This window comes from Felis catus, chromosome F2 (assembly GCF_018350175.1).
Source record: "Felis catus isolate Fca126 chromosome F2, F.catus_Fca126_mat1.0, whole genome shotgun sequence".
Classification (NCBI taxonomy): Eukaryota; Metazoa; Chordata; class Mammalia; order Carnivora; family Felidae; genus Felis; species Felis catus.
This window is the reverse complement of record NC_058385.1, coordinates 76,318,904-76,337,644: the sequence shown is the minus strand read 5'-3', so window position 1 is coordinate 76,337,644 and position 18,741 is coordinate 76,318,904. Positions and strand designations below refer to the sequence as shown.

The 18,741-nt window shown below is 48.9% G+C and overlaps 1 long non-coding RNA gene across 1 annotated transcript; it reads left to right on the top strand.

Annotated features, from left to right (window-relative positions):
- Positions 1–111: 111 nt before the first annotated feature.
- LOC123383159 lies at positions 112–8,442 on the top strand. Its single transcript, XR_006592601.1, has 2 exons — positions 112–2,219; positions 8,124–8,442. It is a non-coding gene; the product is annotated as an uncharacterized LOC123383159 (long non-coding RNA).
- Positions 8,443–18,741: the final 10,299 nt, after the last annotated feature.

Genomic DNA, 18,741 nt, shown 5'->3' with positions numbered 1-18,741 from the left:
AAACCTCCACCCCCAGTCCTGGCCTCAATGTCACATTCCCTGGACAGCTTTCCAAGACTTCCTCTGCCAAGCTGGTCAGGGCACCATGTCCTCCACCCCCCACCCCACCCCCCTTCCCTCCCCCTCGCTGGTCAGCCCTGGCTCACAGAGAGCTGTAATTCTGTTTTCTTGAGACATGAGCATCTCAGGGGCAGAGCTAGAGTTTTGTTTTGGGGGGAGGGTCCCCAGCACCTGGTGCCTTTGGGAGAAGTGTGGGGGGCACCAGATGTTTGTTGAAGTGACAAACCAGTGGAAAGCCACTCCCGTGGCCAGCTGTGGAGGGCAGGCGTGGAATCTTCCTCCCATGCACCTGTAGGCCTCCGCAGCCAGAGATGCTGAGAGTGGACATTGAGCAGCACCAAGCTACTGTAAGTCCCACCCCCAGTACCACCTCCCTCAAGCTCAAGCACTCCAACCCCTGTTCCTCCCTAGACTGACTTGGCTCCCAGCTAAAGGGCCATTTCAGAATTCCCAGTAAGAACCTTCTTCATGTCTGTGTTTCGGCTAAACTTTCAAGAGGCCCTCAAATGACAGGTTAAATGTGTGGCCTCTGGGACAGGACAACCCGGATTTGCAGTTATGGCTCTGCTGCTCACTAGCTGTGACCTCTCTGTGCCTCAGTCTCCTCATCTCGTAGAGATGAGAATAGACCCGATTTCATAACAGAGCCATGAAGAGTAAACTAAGCAGCTCCTAATGAAATCCCCCCAAACAGTCTTCCGCACACAGTTAAGTGCTTAGCTGGTCTTTGTCGGGGTTTTCTTTGCATGGTTCTTCTCTTGGTCTTCCAAATCTCCTTCCCCTCAGCCGTGGCTCCCTGGAGCACTCAGCAAACGCCACTGTGTGTGGTCCTCACTGCAGGACACCCCATGGATTGCCCCAGTTGACTAAGCGAAGACCCGGGGGCCCAGAGTGGGGCTTCTAGAACAGCAAAGGGGGATGGTTGCAGTCCCAGCTCCTCCCTGACTCTCCGCAGGACCTTGGCTAATTAAACCTGTGTGAGCTTCAGAGACCCCCTCTCCAAAACCTGGGTTACGCCAGCAACCCTGGAGGGCGGCTGGAAAGATCCATGGGACAGTGTCTTCTCCTCAACATTAGAATGGAATGCACATACCTCCCGCTTAGGTTCCTGCATCACAGGACCAAGGGCGTGAGTCCCCGGCAGACAGCCACCTTTAAAGGGAGGAAGGGAGGTGAGTTCTGGGGCATGGATGAGCCCCAGGAGAGGAGAATGGGACCAGACACTGGACACTCAATGCTCCCTCCCCACTTCCTCTTTTACAGTCTCCCTTCCATTCAGACCCTCTGCCGGAATCACAGTCCAAACTTCGAGGAATCACTGCTTTCATTAAGCATTTGCCAGGTGCCAGGCACTATGTCAGGGGCTCTTTCATTCACCATTTTAAGTTTTCTCAACAACCTGTAGGGAAGACACCATTTATCACCACTTACAAATGAGGAAACCAAGGCTCAGAGCAGTTTGATACTTTGCTTCAGCCCACGGCTGTCAGTAAGGGATCCCAGACCCGTGGACCCTCATGCCTCCTCCCCCTCCCTTCCCTGTTCAGTCCGTGACACTGGGGACTGGCTCCACCCTCCTGCATCCGCAGGGTTGGCAGAGAAGTCTCGCCAGCAGCTGGGGAGGAGGGCTGTATGCCGGGAAGCTGACAGCAAAGGCACTGAATCTTCTGCTCCAGACCCTCCTTCTCTCAGAACCTTCCAAGAGGGCAGGTGCCCAGCACTGTGAGTGCCCACGTGGGGCCCTCCAGGGAGGAAGGAGATGAATGTCTCTGTGAGATGCTCAGGAAATGGTCCCCACCCACCAGCCTGGCCAAGCTGCTGGCTGTGGGGCACTTCCCCACCTTGTTGGTCTTCATGGGACGGCCATTCCTGAGGGCGCTGACCCTCAGATCCCTTTGCTGATGAGAAAATCAGATGCTGGGAAAGATTCTGAGTATTTTGCAAGCCGCTGCAGATAGCACTCCAACTTGGGTCTTCTGACCTTCAGGCACCCATCAATACTCACGGAGCACACTCCATGTGCGGGGACTGCTCTGGGTCCAAGGGACTAGCTATGGACAAAACGGCACTTCTGCAAAGCCACTTCCGGCTGGGGCACCGGGACCCTTATTCCACCCGCATACTTTGCCTCTGGCCAGGAGTGGAGGCCCTCAGCAGAGGTAAGAAGTTCTGGCTGCCCTCCCTCCTGGCACTTGTACATCAGGGATTCACCTCCCAGCCCCAGAGACAGAGGGGCACTAAAACCAACCCCACCGAGAGTCACCGTCACCATGCCCTCTCAGGAGCTGCTCTGCCCGCGGTTCCACAAGGAGCCCTTCTAGTTTCAGCCAACCACCACCATGGCTGGCTGTCAGGATCCCCACCTAGCTCCCACCTACCGCACCCACGCGTTGGTGTGGACAAGTACTTCCCAGTCTTTCTGACCTTAACCCCAGTAGGTCAGACATTGCCATAGCAACCGCACGTGTCAGGGCAGGTATGTTTCTGAGATAGTTGCCATGTTTGTATCAGATTGCTACTGAGGCTACAAGCTTCCTATTCCTTCCGTTTAAGAAAGGTGGGGGGGGGGTAAAGGGGGGGTGCGCCTGGGCAGCTCAGTTGGTGAAACATCTGACTTCAGCTCAGGTCATGATCTCACAGTTTGTGGGTTCGAGCCCCAGGTCGAGCTCTGTGCTGGCAGCTCAGAGCCTGGAGCCCGCTTCGGATTCCGTGCCTGCCCCTCCCCTGCTCATGCACATGCTCATGCTCTGTCTCTCTGTCTCTCTCTCTCTCTCTCTTTCTCAGAAATTGGTAAACATTAAAAAAAAAATTTAAAGAAAAGTGAACCCTATTCCAGATCCCCAAGACCCTGCAGTGTCTTGGGTGGTGAAAGTGAAATCTGGACCAAGAGCCAAAAAGGCCTCACTTTGGCCCCTAGCTGTGTGATCTCGAGCCAGGTGCCCTGTGTCTCTGGGAACTGGGAGAGGAAATCTATACCTCCCAGGATGGTGGCAAGGCTTAAACTGAAGCCTAAGGCTCATCGTGGGCCCCAAGTGACCTGCCCAAAGCTTTTGACTCTCCCTCCCCCTGCCCAAGCGCTGTCCCTGCTCCTGGGCACACTGCACACATCACACCAGGGTCTGGTCATCCCCAGGCCCCTCTGCCTCCACAGCCCTAGCGCCTGGATGGGCGGCCAGTACTCAGCAAGCCTTTGATGCCCGTTCAAGTCCGTTCTCCTGAAACACAGCCTCCGACAGCCCCGCTTCCCAGCTCCCCGAGACAAATGAGTTTGTCATGTAAGACAAGCACCGAAGGACGACACAGCCTTACCTAGAAATCAGTCATTTGTGTGTCAGGGAGAAACGTTTGCTCTGATCCCTGACTCCAGACAGTTACAGGAAGGGCAGTTTCCATCCTGAGCGTGACTTCAAAGGGCTTAACACACGAGGATGAGGGCATGGACAAAGTCCTCAAAGTTGGGAGCCTCCCAAAGCTCAAAGCCCAGCCGTAAACCAGGAATGCCTTCGCCGAGGACACGTGGATCTGTTAGTGGCCTCTCTCCTTTTTTCCTCAACCAGCCTCCCCAAAACTCCTGCATTCAGCGTGCAGAAATGCAGGTGGAAGGAGCCGCAGAGATCAGCCGGCTCACAAGTCACTACTTCTTAGAGGTGAAGACACTGTCGCCCAGAACATTGAAGTGACCCAAAGGTAGCGAGTGCACAACCGGATGCGCGCGCGCGCGCGCCCCACCCCTGTATAGAGTAGATGGAATGGGAACTTTCAGCTCACTCACATACCGAGGGCATCTATCTGTCTCTGTGTCCACGTTCCCCAAAAGTCTATTCCCTCCTGCCCTTTTGCAGACGGAAACTCCAGTGGCTCCTGCGGACTCTCGTTCAAGAGGAAGGGAGCCCTCCTGCCTGTCTTGCAGCCGCTAATAAAACCACAGTATCGCGTACTCGCCCCCTAGTGGGCAAACGTGGACGTGCATGCCCCCGAAAGTTCTTGTGGAACCGGGTGGATAAACGCTTGGGTTGGACCTGCTGGCCACCGGAAGGGGGGGGTTCCCATATAGGATTTAACTCCTCCCCAGGAAAGAGGAGAGCACAGTATCGTCCTCGGGTGAAAGAGTGAAACATATGGAAAGGTAAAGAAAAAGAGGAAAAGGAAGGGAAGAGGTGAGGGAGGGAGAAGATAGGAAAAGGAAGAGAAAGGAAGGACGTAGGGTCGGAGGAGAGCCCAAGGGACTAGGAAAGCTTAAAGGAGGCAGGTTTCTCTATGCTCATACGGTCTCCGCTTCAAAGATAAACACTCGAAGAAACCGTAATGGAGAACGACAAGAATTGTCCCGTCCTGGGTCAGTGTGTAGTACAGACGAGCCAGGTCAGCCCTTGACCGACCCCATCAGTGCCTGACTTGGTATTCTTCCCCGAATCCAAATACTTCGCTGCCTCCATTTCTGAGCTTGTAAAGGAGAAGCCACGAGCTGTTGTTCTCTTCCTATTTTATTGAGATCTGATGAGAACGATAAGGATTTGCAGAGAAAACCCTAAAAAAGTGCTCTGAGTTCCCAGATCTAACCGTCATCGAAGGGCGTTTTACCGTTTCCTGCTGCCCAGCAGCGGCCCGCTCTCCCTGCTTCCTGGACTACAAGGTGACATGTGACGCTGGGCTGCCAGCGCGCTCGCGGTATTTCAACAGTGCATCAAATGATCACAACCTCTGGTGCTTTGTAAGATGCCGTGATGTGAAAGTCGCTGTTGACACGTGAAATATTATTGCCACAGTGGCAAAAAGATCGACTTCCTTTTTCCAAGCCGCCCTTTCTTGTCCGTGTGCGTGGAGACGCCAGCGGAACAATTCCGCCCACGTTAGCAGAATACTCCACCGTAACCCTGCACGTGTCCGGGTTCGGCGCGACGATCAAGCAAAACATTTTTGGAGGTGTCAAGTTAGTGTCCAGACAGCCCCCAAGGGGCTGATGACATCTGCAGGGTGCAGTGCGAAGGAAACACATGCAGGTCGCACACAAAACTGCCAGCGGGCGCCGGTGCTGTTTTTGGAGTTAAAAAAGAAGAGCTGGTCTTAAGAAGCGGCTACGGGAGAAGGACGGACATGGGGTCGGGACCGTGTGCCCGTGTCCGCTGGATTGCACGAGAAACAGAAGTGGACTGCGTCAGTGACCCCTGGTCTTCCTAAGTGTCTCTGCGGATTTTATTCTTCGGGTTCTGGAGAACGCTCAGCCCCCAGCACCACCCTGTCTGGATTCCTACCGACGGAATGGATCACACGTCAGAACCCCTCGCCTGCTGGTGATGGGGGAGGAAGCGAGGTTCCCGGATACACTCCGGCAGTCTTGATCCACGTGACCCAGCCTCGAACGGCAGCTCGTACTTGGGGTACTTGGGGGAAGTTCCAGCTTCGGCTGGTAAATCATAGTCTGGGAATCCATTCTCTCCAGGTTTCCTAGCCACACTCGCTGGGAGGAGCCCTGCAAATCTGCAGCACCCTCGACGTACAAATCAGAGGGATCCGTGCACAGTGCAACAAACTAAGTTGCCCTTGGGCATGTAATTGTCGAGGCCACCGGCTGAGGAACCAAACACAGCAAGGAGCCTCCCCCTAAGCAGCTGAGTGCTTGCTGTAAAGCAGCGTCTTTACATCAATGTATGTAAAGTGCTCAGCACAGAGCCTGGCACTTAACGAGCACAGGATGGGTGGCATATATTAGAGCACCCAGAAATATAACGGGAGCCACACGTGTAATTTCAGATTTCCTAGCAGCCACATTAACAAGGTAAAAAGAGACAGGTAAAGTTCATTTTAATGAGATGGCTTATTGGGGTGCCTGAGTGGCTCATCTGACTCTCGATTTCAGCTCAGGTCATGATCTCACGGTTCGCGAGATCAAGTCCCACGTCGGACTCTGTGCTGACAGCACAGAGCCTGCTTGGGGTTCCCTCTTTCTCTCTCCCCCTCCCCTGCTCCCCCCTCAAGATAAATAAATAAGCATCAAAAAAAAATAAGATAGTTTATTTAACCCCCTATATCCAGGATAATATTTCAGCATGTAATCAATACTTGTAGAATAGCGAGATAGTTTGCAATCTTTTTTTTTATACTAACTTGTTGAAATCTGGTGTGTACTTGGTGCTTCTCCATCCAGATGCAAAGGGTTAAAGTAAAATGTCCTACCGATACTCTAAAGATGCATTTAATGGAAACACATCTTGCATGGCTTCCATTTTAACATTTAAATTCTTCTAAATTTAAATGACACCAGCAGCAGTTCTCCACTAATACCAGCCCCCAAATCAAGTGCCCACGAGCCACATGTGGCTTGTGACTATGGAGCCGGGCAGCGCACATCCAGAGGAGAGGTTCGGGGCCGTGAAATAGAAAACCCAGTTGTCAGTGCTCAACAAAACAGGTGCGTCTTACATGGAGTCCAAAATAGGCTGCCCAGGACTCGTGCAGCGGTATGCCAGACCCCTTCAGTCTTTCTCCTCCACCCACCTTAGGGTGTCGGGATGGGATGTCCCCATTCCTCCCTGGGCATCTGACCTCATTCCAGGCAGGAAAAAGTAGGGGATGGTCAGGTAGGTACTATAGGAGCAGATGTTTTGAGCATCTGAGCCCGAACCAAGTATATGACAGGGCTCGTGAGAGGTGGCTCCCTGTCCTCAGGGAAAGGAAAGCGCAAAAGCCACTGCCCCACCCATGCTTCTGCCAAGAAATACCTGGGCTTAGCTCAAGCAGAGGGCCGCTCGCTGTGGTGGTGGTGAATTTCATCATCCACAGAGTCGGCTTCTCTCTAGCCGTGTGGCCTGGAGCTGCTTGATGCCCCTAGGGTTTGGCTTCCTCACCTGTGCCAAGGGGATCACAGTGAGCGGCGCCTACCTCCTCCGATCATTAGGAGGATAAAGTTAGTCACTGTTTGAATGTGCTGAAAACAGGGCCCGGCACATAGTAGGTGCTTTGCTAAGGTTTCTTAAGCGGAATAATCTCAGTCCTGCGAACAATTTTTGGCTGAGCAATCTCCTCAGTGTCCAGTACGGGTCTGAGACTCTTCTCCCTTGAGGGCTGAGAGCAAATCAAAACTGCATCTGTCTCTCCAGGACTAAAAGATAGAAAGTGATCATGTCAGCAAAATCAAGAAGTCCATTCATTGACATACGTCACTGAGATCCACTGGTTGGCATTCTATAGCCTGAAAATGCTTTGATTTTTTTTTTTTCATCTTATGGACAATACAAAGCCCTGCCAATACTTGTCAACCACCAAGGATGGATTTAGCAGACGGGAAAATGAAATCCTACCCCTTCCCTGACTAGCTTGAATGTGTGACTTGGTCAAGTTATGCCGCCTTTCTCTGAGCCTTCATTTTCTCCCCTGTGAAATGCGGCTGCTTCATTCCTAGGTCAAACATGCCTTCAGGCACACAATGGTTTCTCAGTGAAGGCAAGTGGTTTCCTTCTACCTTTTGTCTTTGAAAGGCTATAAGGAATGAGGAAGTTGGGAAAGCTAGTATGGGAGACTGAATTTCACAGATGGCTCCGGTTACTTAAGGGTTATCAAATTTCGAGCCACTTGTGCAGCAGGGTTTGTTAAACTAAGCAATGCACGGTGATGCTTTTTGCCAGTTCTGCTCAGAAGGCACTGTTGTTTTAAGTGACCGGGGGCTCATACCTCAGAGCCATAGTGGGAAGAGCACAGACTTTGGAGCTCAACCCATCAACTCCTTCAGCAAGGGGCACTTTTCTTTACCTCTCGTTTTTTCCTTTTTAGCATTAAAGGATCTTTGCATTTCTGAAAAGGCAAGACCACTGACGTCACTTTTCCCTGCCTCAGCTTCCTTAATTGTAAATATCTACCTTACAGAAATATTGAGACTGATTAATATGACGTTCATAAATTGCCCGGCACACAGTGGCGGCTTGGTGGATGGTAATTGTTATAGTAAGGCTCTGTCCCCCTTGAAATGAAATTGGGTTTCTCATCAAATCAAACAGGCTCCGTAATGTGGATAAAGAAAAAAAAAAATCTACAGAAATGAGTTCTTTCACCGAGTTTTTCTTTTCTAGGTTGGCTGAAATAAAGAGAGGAGTAGAACATTACACTCCAAAGATATAATGCCGCCTCTCCTCAAGAAGCTGTCAGGTTTTAATGGCATGAGGACAATTTACTTCAAGTAAAGTCCAAGCAGATGCTTGATGCTGGAGAAGTTACTTTTAAGCAGGTCTTTAAAATTGGCTGAGAATCTGAGGCTGTGCTCAGAGAGACTGTTAAATCATTGAATAATTTCTCCAAGACGTCAAGTTAGCTCTTATAACAGGCCCCTCAAATTAGCCTGAGAGCCCTTACAACAAACGAGTCTCTGATTAAAAGATTAATGTGGTCTTATTTTGCATTTCCATCTTTGCCTTTCATAAAATAGCTTTAAAAATAGCCTTTAAAAATAGCTTTATTTGGGGCACCTGGGTGGCTCAGTTGATGAAGCATGCGACTTTGGCTCAAGTCATGATCTCGCGGTTCGTGAGTCTGAGCCCCGCATCGGGCTCTGTGCTGACAGCTCGGAGCCTGGAACCTGCTTCGGATTCCATGTCTCCCTCCTCTGTGCCCCTCCCCCACTCACGCTCTGTCTCTCTCAAAAATGAGTAAACATTAAACAAATTTTTTTTAAATAGCTTTTATTTTTACTCTTCTTCCCAGCCCCCAAAATCTTGTTCTTTTTCAGTGCTCTCTCATCGATAGTGCGCTCCGTTATTCCAGATACCTGGAGGCCCTCCTTCAGCCCTGCAGTGACTCTGTTAACAGTTTCTGTTCCTTGCCTCTCCCAAGTACCCTGATTCCCCCACTTCTCTGTCCCCCCTCTGCCTTCTCCACAGCCTCCCACTGGCCTTCTGTCCTCTCCTCCCACCTGTCAATTATCCGCGCTGCACCCAGGCTGAGCTTTAACAATGCAAGTCTGGTCATTTCCTTCTTGCTGAAAACCTGGCAGTGTGGTCTCCATTGCCGTTGGTTCCGATGAAGTCCAAAATGCTTTATTCAGCCAACAAGGCCTATGTGATTTGGCCCCACCTACTTTATGAGTCTCTTCTCACTGCTTCCACAATGATCTCTGGGTTTGGGGGAATGTACCATGCACTCATTGAATGGATGCTCTATAACCTACAGTGGCTCCCTTTTGTTCCAAGTATCCCTCTGACTCTGACTGGTGAACCTTGGCCCATCCTCCCCTCTGACGCTGACTGTTGACCTACGGCCATCATTTCCTCTCCTCTTCTTTGCATTCAAAGCCCAAGAGCTCTTCTATGGCTGGTCCCTTCCAGAGGAGGTATGGTTCACATTCTGGTCCCCTCACCAGAACTTCCTGGGGGAGAATTAGGGCAGATTCAACCAACCTCCCATAACATTAATCCATCAATGCATCACAAGTGCACACACACACACACACACACACACACAGACACACACACACACACACACACACACACACACACACACAATGTTCCCCAGACCACCACAGCCAAACCAATGCCTGGACACTCAAGCGTGGCCAGAGATCAGTGCGGTCAGAGATACAGCAGTTGTTTCTAAGAAAGAAGGACACACCTCCTCACCAGTTCATAACCCTTTTGTGTTCCTTTTCCTTGGTGTTCTTCTCTTTATTGATCAGTGTTTACTGAGTATATATAATCATGGGTCGGTTACTCTTTCAGGCTTTGGAACAGGACCCTCCCTTCATAAAGCGTAGAGTCTAGTGGAGGAGACAGACAGGCTACTGACTAGCTTTATGACCTTCAGTAAGTCACTTAACCTCCCTGTGTCCCAGTCCCATTTTACCTGTGAAATGAAAATATGAATGTCACCCTCGTAGCATTGTTATGGAATGCAGTAAAGTAACATATGCCAACCGCTGACTTCATAAGATTGATGTGACATATAATGAGATAATACAAGAAAGGTACCTAGAACAGTATCGGGATTTACTGATCATTGTCAGTAGAGATCAGTGCAGATCTTTATCGGTATCATTATTTACTGCCTTCAGGAAATAATTGTTTGGAGTATTAGTATATGAACAAAGGCACGTAGAACTGCAGATTGTACCAGTTCTCTGAAGGAGAAGTGTTGGGGCAGTGAGAAGGAATGACTCAGGGGAATTAGTTAGGTAGAGTGATCAGGGAAGGCCCCTTGAAGACGCAAATGCAAAGACAAGGAGGCAGCTGCGAGAATCCGCGGAAGAAGTGGCGTCTGGGACACAACAGAACCGATGTGGGTCTTCTAGGCACACAATTCTCGCTCAAATGCCTTCTCTCCAGCTGCTTGCAGTGCCTCCTCGGGCGAGCCACCACGCCGCCTTGAGGCCCCATTTCAGTTACAGCGTCAATAATAAAGAGAATGAAGGTAATAGTAATGAAGAAAATAACACCAGCATCGTAGATTTTCAATGACCAAACTCATGTTAAGTCACCAAGCAGAGAGCCGTACGCATACACAGTAGGCACTTAATAAATGCTGCCTTGCATCCTCCCCCCGTGCTAAGCGTCCTCTGAGATTAACGATCACCTTCTTGGGACCATTCACATAACCAGTAAGTCGGGCTTGGGAAGCCATGCCGATCTAACTCCCGACCCTGGGTCCTTCCCCCTCACTACTCCGTCAAAGCGCAAACCGTGACAATAGCAAACACGCGGCTAGGATGCCGATCCCAACTCCTTGCTTATGAATTCTCTCTTCACTCCTCGCGATGTCTCAGTGAAGAAGATTCTACTCTCTCTCCTCAGCCTACAGAGGAGGGGGACCGGCAGGTGTGGCAGCCTGCCCAGCTTTGTCCAGCTGGCATCTTGGGCCTGTTTTCCATGCTCCTGCCCCACGTGTGGACTTCCTTCCAGGGCGGGGCTGGAGTGGGGTGTTTTCTTGCATTCTCATGCTCCCTCCCTTCCTCAGACTGAATCCTACTCTTGATTAGTGTTTCCCTCTTTCAGGAAGGTTCTGGTTTGCTCTGGGCCATGGTGACCTGAGCCGAGCTGGACAAATCAGGGCCCTGCCCACATTTGGTCCTAGACGTCTTCTTGTTTGCTTGTGACACATTTATCTCTCCAATGGGCTGATATCGTACCCGCCCACCTCCCACTCTTCCTTGCCTTCATCTCCTGTTGTGCATCACACAGGTCTGGGGACTTGCTAGACTGGCAAGTCCTGACAACACTGGACAAGAGGGGAGGGAGAGCGAGGAGAGAAAAAGGATCCCCATGATCCTGGAGGAGTGAATAACACTATTTCTTCATAGCTGGAAGTAATGCTGAATAATCTCTACATTGAAACAGTACTTACGGGCGCCTGGGTGGCGCAGTCGGTTAAGCGTCCGACTTCAGCCAGGTCACGATCTCGCGGTCCGGGAGTTCGAGCCCCGCATCAGGCTCTGGGCTGATGGCTCAGAGCCTGGAGCCTGTTTCCGATTCTGTGTCTCCCTCTCTCTCTGCCCCTCCCCCGTTCATGCTCTGTCTCTCTCTGTCCCAAAAATAAATAAACGTTGAAAAAAAAATTAAAAAAAAAAAAAGAAACAGTACTTGTCCTAAGGAAGTCACATTTTCTGAAATAAGAATTAGGGCACATTTCTGAGAAGAGAGCTGAGGAGGGTGTGAAGAAGCCACAACGTTGGGCTGTTAGGACTGGGTTGGGAGGAGTAGTTGAAATTAGTGTTCTGTGCTGTATCTACCGAAGGGTACTATCATCACCATTTCACAGCTAAAGAAATTGAATCCACAGATCATTCAGCTTCTAAGGCATTGGAGGCATTGAACTCAACAGTGAAACTCTTTTCCTCTGAGAATTATCGCTGCGTGAATTCCCACCTGGTCATGCTAGGTCCGGCGTAAACCTTCCGAATACACATAACTCATCATTTGAGCTTTGGTTTGCATAAGACCATGACTTCTCAATACATTTCAGATCCCACTCCAGACTCTGACCTCCCCTGTCAAACCGTCCATCGTACGATGGATAAGCCCTCGACTTGTCCCTAGCACCCTGGAGAGTGAAATGCAGGCCAGCTTGTCTGTTTCATCCAGCATCTGGGACAGCCTGGTTCTCTTGCTCCGGTTCTACATTCTAAAGGATCACTTTTCCTGCTCCCCAACCCACACCACAGCCTGCTCCTCCCTCCCTGGATCCCCGTATTCATACCGGACACGTCAGCCTGACAGCAAGGAGCGCCCCTTCTGGATGACGGGGCCCCTGCTCTGGGCTCCCAGAGCTCGGGCTTCCTTATGGTATGGCGGCCTCCTCCCCACACACATCCGTCTCCCCACCAGGCTGTGTTTTCCCGGAGCCCAGAGACTGTAGGCGCTGAATAAATGTTAGTGGGAGAGGTGAATAAATGTCGCATCGTTGTTGTAGCCATGAGTTTGTGGCAAGTCTTTCCATGTAACGCGTTGAACAAAATTTGGCTTAACACGTGCCACCTAAGCTATCTGCATACATTTCATATCCAACATATTATACTAGGCTGACGTGTTCTGCAATGTGGTTGTTTCAAATACAAAAAAAAAAAAAAACCAACAACAAAGGAAACCTGGTTATGGATGGATACCTGGTTTTAGCATTTAGGGGGGATAGGCCTATAGCTGTTATCTAGAACATTTTTAAGCAAGTAGAAGTGGGGAGGGCTTCAGATATAGGGTATGCTTTTCCTATACTCATGGGAAGCATCAAGTTTCTGGGTTTTATCAGCCGAGAACGTGAAGAAGTGTGTTAAAATACTTAATAGTTTGTTACATATCGAGTCTAGAAAGCCAATTATGTAAAAAAAAATCTACATCCATTTTTTTTAAGTTTCTTTATATTTTGAGAGAGACAGAGTGTGAGTGGGGGAGGGGCAGAGACAGAGGGAGAATCCCAAGCAGGCTCCACACTGTCAGCACAGAGCCCATGTGGGGCTCGAACTCACGAGACTGTGAGATCATGATCTGAGTTGGAATCAAGAGTTGGCCGCTTAACTGACTGAGCCACCCAGGTGCCCCTACATCCATTTTAATAAGACTGAAATCTGTGTGAACCAAAATCTTGTTGCGTTTTCCTCCTATCACTGGTATCCAGGAAGTTGAGGTTATAGTGTCCATACCTCCACAGCGATCAGAACATGTTTTAGTCCTTCATTCATTTATCCATTCAGCAAATCATCGAGTCCCTCTGCCAGGCACCGCGGGGCTCCAGAAGGATGGCCTCAGCCTCGGGAAGCTGCAGTCTCTGCTCCTCGTCTGAGGAAGGTGTATATTATACCAGTAAGCTCACACGTCAAGGTAGACATTACAACACGTGATCAGTGTTCCGAATGAAGAACAACAGGTGACCCATGGAAATCAGGTGGTCAGGAAAGTGGCAGCTGGGGGGATCACTTGGTCCTGTGTCCCCATTCTAGAGATGGGGAGATGGAGGCCTGAGCATTTTGACTGTCGTGGAAGGAAGACCAAGGACAGAGATGAGGTAGCAAAGGTCTTCTCCCAGAGCCCAAGCTTCCCCCACTAGTCACAGCCTTGCTTAATTGGTTCATCTTCACAAACATGGAATAAGGATAGGTTATTTCGGAGATCTTTCTACCTCGAGCAGTCTGTGTACTCTTATTTGATTAAATCCACTCAAACAGACGTCCTTTGGATATTTCCCTTTTTTCTGGTCTCATTATGAATTGTGGTCGTGGTGATTCCATTGGGGGAATGAATTATTGTCATAATCGTGCTCACTTTCTTTCACTCTCTCTTCCTTTCTTTCTTTCTTTCTTTCTTTCTTTCTTTCTTTCTTTCTTTCTTTCATTTTCTCATAATATCTAAAAACTGCTTTCTTCTCACACAACATAATTTTACTCTGAAATGGAACTTTGTGCTGACAGGTGCAGACACAAAACAATTGATTAAAGATCCACACGGATGAAATTTGGGGGAAGAAAAGATATAGCAGACTACCCATGCTTATTGTAATATCTAGGTAATCAGAATCTATATGCAAAGGACATTTTCTGAAATAGTCTAAAATAATCTATATTTCATCAGATGGTAGTGTCCATGGAACAAAGTCACGTCACAGAACAAGTTCTCTGCAATCTGCAATTAATTAAGCAAAGGGACAATTTATACTTAAAGATCCCTTGAAAGGATATCAACACCATTATTTTTCTAATACAAAGTGCTTTTCCCATAATGCATCTGACCCCTCTTTTTCCCTCTGTAATACCTGATTGCAAAGAAATTCTTAAAATAGACAGAGTCCTCATTATAGAAGTTTAGTTGTCTCTGGAATATGTCTCAAATCCCCAAGTACTGTCTTCTCCACTTCTCCACGAACTGTTCTCTGAGATTGCACCACGCTGGTTCCATTCTTCCTAAGGCTTTGTTTTAAATTGAGCAGAAATTCCCGATAGAGGTAACTTGCATTTTCCACCCTTTCCTCCTTCTATCCTCTCGTCTTTCCACCCTTATTTCCATATCCCCCAAATATCAAAACACCTCAACATTCTGGCTGAAGTGCAGCCTGAGGCATCACTGGCACCCTTACATGGCCCCCTGCCCACCTATGCCTACAAAGCTCCCATAGACTCAGGGCCCCCACTCGTCTACACAACAGGACAGCCATGGCCACGGTGGGGAGGTCTTCGTTGCTTCTGCACAGTGCACGGAACAGCACCCGATACCCTCCAGTTACTCAAACAGTGAAGATAATTGAACTGAATTAAATCTAGACTTGCTGGCTCAGAATTCTGGAATTTGAATTTGGTTCTACTGTGCCCTGGTGGCTGATGGGGAAATATTTAGTCAAGTGGGAATAAGGCTTTTCTTCTCATGGTGTGATAAAAAGTCTTGGGCAGATAAGGGTTCACGTCCGAAGTTTTCTTCCCAGCAGTGGTGGGACCTTGAACACATCACCTCACTCTCATAGCCTCGGGGCCTTCTTCTGAAAACAGGGATAACCATACTTCATTGGAACGCTGGGCGGATCAGAGGTAAGCGCACCAGGTCTCCTGAGGGGTCTGCCACAAGTAGGTGTCCCCCTCACGTTTACAATCAGTGAGAGCATCATGACCTCCACCACCTGGAGGGTGGAGTTGTGAGTCATAGCGAGGCGTGGCCTTGTTCTCCAACATGTGTTTGCTGAATAATCAAAATTCCACCAGTTTATTTGTCGAGCACCTGCTCTACCAACACAGGTTTGCTGCTACGGAGGATATTCGAAAAAGATGGGGCTCTAGCCATCAAGGAAATAACCATTATGTCTGAATAGATCGTTTAACCCATCTCATTACTTGGTAACAAACTGGGCCAGCTGCAAACTCCCCTGGATGCAAATGGAAAGAAGAATTTAAACAGTTTATTCCAACAACCTGCCTTGTCTGTCTGGAGCACCGGAGAAGAAATAAGAACAATTACTTCTTTGTCTTCAGGGCCCATTGCCAAATGAGATATGGAAAGAAACTTACCAACCGGTTTCCCATTTCTTCCAGGTTTAAAATTTACCATCAAACTGATGCACCTTTGTGTGGAATATTGGATGAACTAGGGATCAAAGCTTCCTACAAATCCCCTATGTGTTTGGACGCGTCCTAAAGCAACATTAATGAGTCAACATGTGGTGTACATAATTCTGGCCTTTCCTACTAATTAAGTCCACAGGAAATTCACTCATTCAAGCACACATTCAGCTAACATCAAGTGAGCACCTCCTATGCGTCAAACACTGCACAAGGTCATTAACCAAATGATTGTGGATCCGTATATACCAAACCTGCAAGGTGGTTACTATTATTCCCATTGTACCGATGAGGAAAATGAGGGTCAAGAGGCTCAATGATTTAACTGCTTGTTCCATTAGTAAGAGGCAGAGCTCAGTTCCGATTCCAAACAGTACTCCTACAAATAACAATTATTGTGTGGATTCAGAGGCTTAAGAGAACCGCCTTCCAAAATTGCAGTTTTCCCCATTTGATTTGATTTCATTTCATTTCAGCCTGTTGCAGAGGCGGCAAGCCTTTTCCTGTCACACTCCACACCAAAACATCAGGTTGCTTTTACCTTCAAAATAAATCCAGAATTGACCACCTCCCGTGGCCCGTCTCTGGACTGTAGGTGGGTTGCTGTGGGTCTCCAGACTGCTGTCCCTGCTTTCACCGTGGGTCACTGTGGTGCGGCCACAGTCTCTGCACTCGGCACTCTCCGGTCCTGGCATCTGCACCGGCAGACGTTATTTGCACCTTCCAGCAATTTCCACCCTGTGACATATTATATGGCTTACTTTTTTTTTGTTTTGCCCTTGAGTGCCTTTCCTCTCCCTCTAGAAAGAGGTCAGCAATTTTTGTCTTCTTGGTTCTCTGATATATTATTCCCAGTGCCAGCGACATAGCAGGTGCTCAATAAACACATGTTGAATAAGGAATAAAGGTTGGATCTGAGTGTTATTCAATGGCATTAAGAGGCCATAATGGCCAAAGAATGCAGGGACATCTGAATCTAGGCCAACGATAGACTTCTTTCCCAGTGGGGTCCATAGGAAGATGCATACATAAGAACAAATATAAGGCAAAAATTAGTGTATTATTTTATTGCCAGCTGACCTGGACACAAACTCTCAAAGGAGCTCTCTCCTCTGGAAAGCTGAGCTAGGCCAGTGGCCTTAAGTGGGGACCTAAGAGGTCTTCTATCACCTCATCCCCAATCCTAGATTTCCAGTCTTTTCCCCCTTTGACCATCACCTGGAAGTCAAAGAGAGAGGGCCTCATAATCCTTGTGTTGTGGGTGTAAGAGAGGACAGGGCATCGGAATCCCAATCAGTAAGGAAGAGAGAGTGGGGAGAGGGTCACAGCCATATCCTCACCTTTAGGGGGTGGTAAATCTTCAACCTGGAATCTGACAAGTCCAATCAGACCTCCTCCTTGAAAGAGGGCAGGGCATATCAGAGACCCCTGCCCTTCATCATGTCTTGGACATCAGACTGTATGTACACAATTTGTATTGCTTTTTTTATGCTTTGTGGATATACAAGCATTTTCTTGTGTTACTGAACTACTGCAGTGCAAGGACTAGCCACCCAAATGCCCCAGATGCCCCCATAGCCCTGTGGAAGGACTACATGCAAAATAATTGTGCTCACGCAAGATCTAGTTCCCTTCCAGCACCTCTGCCTAGGACTGAGTGAGTAACTTTGGATAACACGTGAAATTCCTATACCGCTATTGCTGTATAGAAAGCAAGCCCAAAACTTATAGTTTTATGTCACGACTCCGCGGATCGGCAGAGCTCTGCTGCCTGGGTGTTTCTCGGGTCTCTCGCGTGGGCATGGTCAGATGTCAGCTGGGGCTGCAGTCACCCGAAGGCTCACGTCTGTTGGAAGTCCGAGATGGCTCACTCACACGACTGTCAACGGATGGTGGACGTTGGCCAGCATCTTCTCTGGGGCTCACAAGTGGAGCATCTACACATGGCTTCTCCACCTGGCTCTAGCTTCTCCATCAGGGTGGCTTATTCCGACAGCAAGCATGCCAAGAACGAACATCCTAAAGAGGTCCAGGTGGAGCTCAAGGCTTCCTGGAATCTAGACTCAGAAGTCCCAGAATGTCACTTCTGCTGCATCCTATTGCCCAAACAAGTCACTCAGAACAGGTGAGATTCAGGAAGATGGGTGGTAACGGCACTTCTTGATGTGAGAAGCCGCATGCACATCCGGAGAGGGAAGGAATTGACGGGGGCCAGCTTAGAAGCCATCTGCCCCAGATGCTCTTCCTGGAATGATCAAAGAAGGCAGTCAGGGTGTCCTTGCATGGGAACCAAGGGGACAGAATAGGTCTTAAGACACAGGAGGAAAAGCAGCATTGGGGATTCAAGTCTTTAAGTGGAAATGTCTCCTCCTCCGGGTGAAGACGGGTCAACGTAGGGCATGGGCTGGAGTCAAAGGTGCTGGACACATCAGGAGAAAGGAGGGTACACATACTCCTATGCCTCTGGTCCAGCTGCCTTGGGTTTTGCTCCCATCACTCGGTAAAATCCTAAGGGATAGATCCAGACCAATACAAGGAGCTCTGATGAAAGCTAGATTCTGAAATGTTCATCCCATAGATCATTAAGTTGGTTCATAGAAGGCTAGAGAATAAAAGAGTTTCTGCCAGTGGCATCCAGTTAGCATGTATCCCTCAAAACGATGAAAATAAGCTAATTTGACCAGTGTAGATACTCCGGGAGGAAAAAAAGAGTTTATTAGAAGGGAGAGCTGATCAAGAAGCTGTGTCCTTAGTGGGCCTCCATCACTCATGCTGGTGCTCCCAAGTGGGGGTACTCATCAATGTTCTGGACAGCACACAGCAAATCACAGATGTCCTGCTGGGCTATGAGCTGTGTTTAATAGTAATAAATCGACTATTATTATTAACTTAAAAAAACAAAAACAGTGAGATACTTGGGTCAGGTGTGCAGACTTTGAATTGTTCAGATAAAAGTTGACATTTCACAGACATCCCCCACTTTGGTGGGTGGCCTGGGCCTGAGCCAGAAGATTCCCCTGAAGAAGGACTTCAGGGAGGGGCGCCTGGGTCGCTCAGTCGGTTGAGCCTCTGACTTCAGCTCGCGTCATGATCTCATAGTTCATGAGTTCAAGCCCCACGTCAGGCTCTGTGCTGACAGTTCAGAGCCTGGAACCTGCTTCAGATTCTGTGTCTCC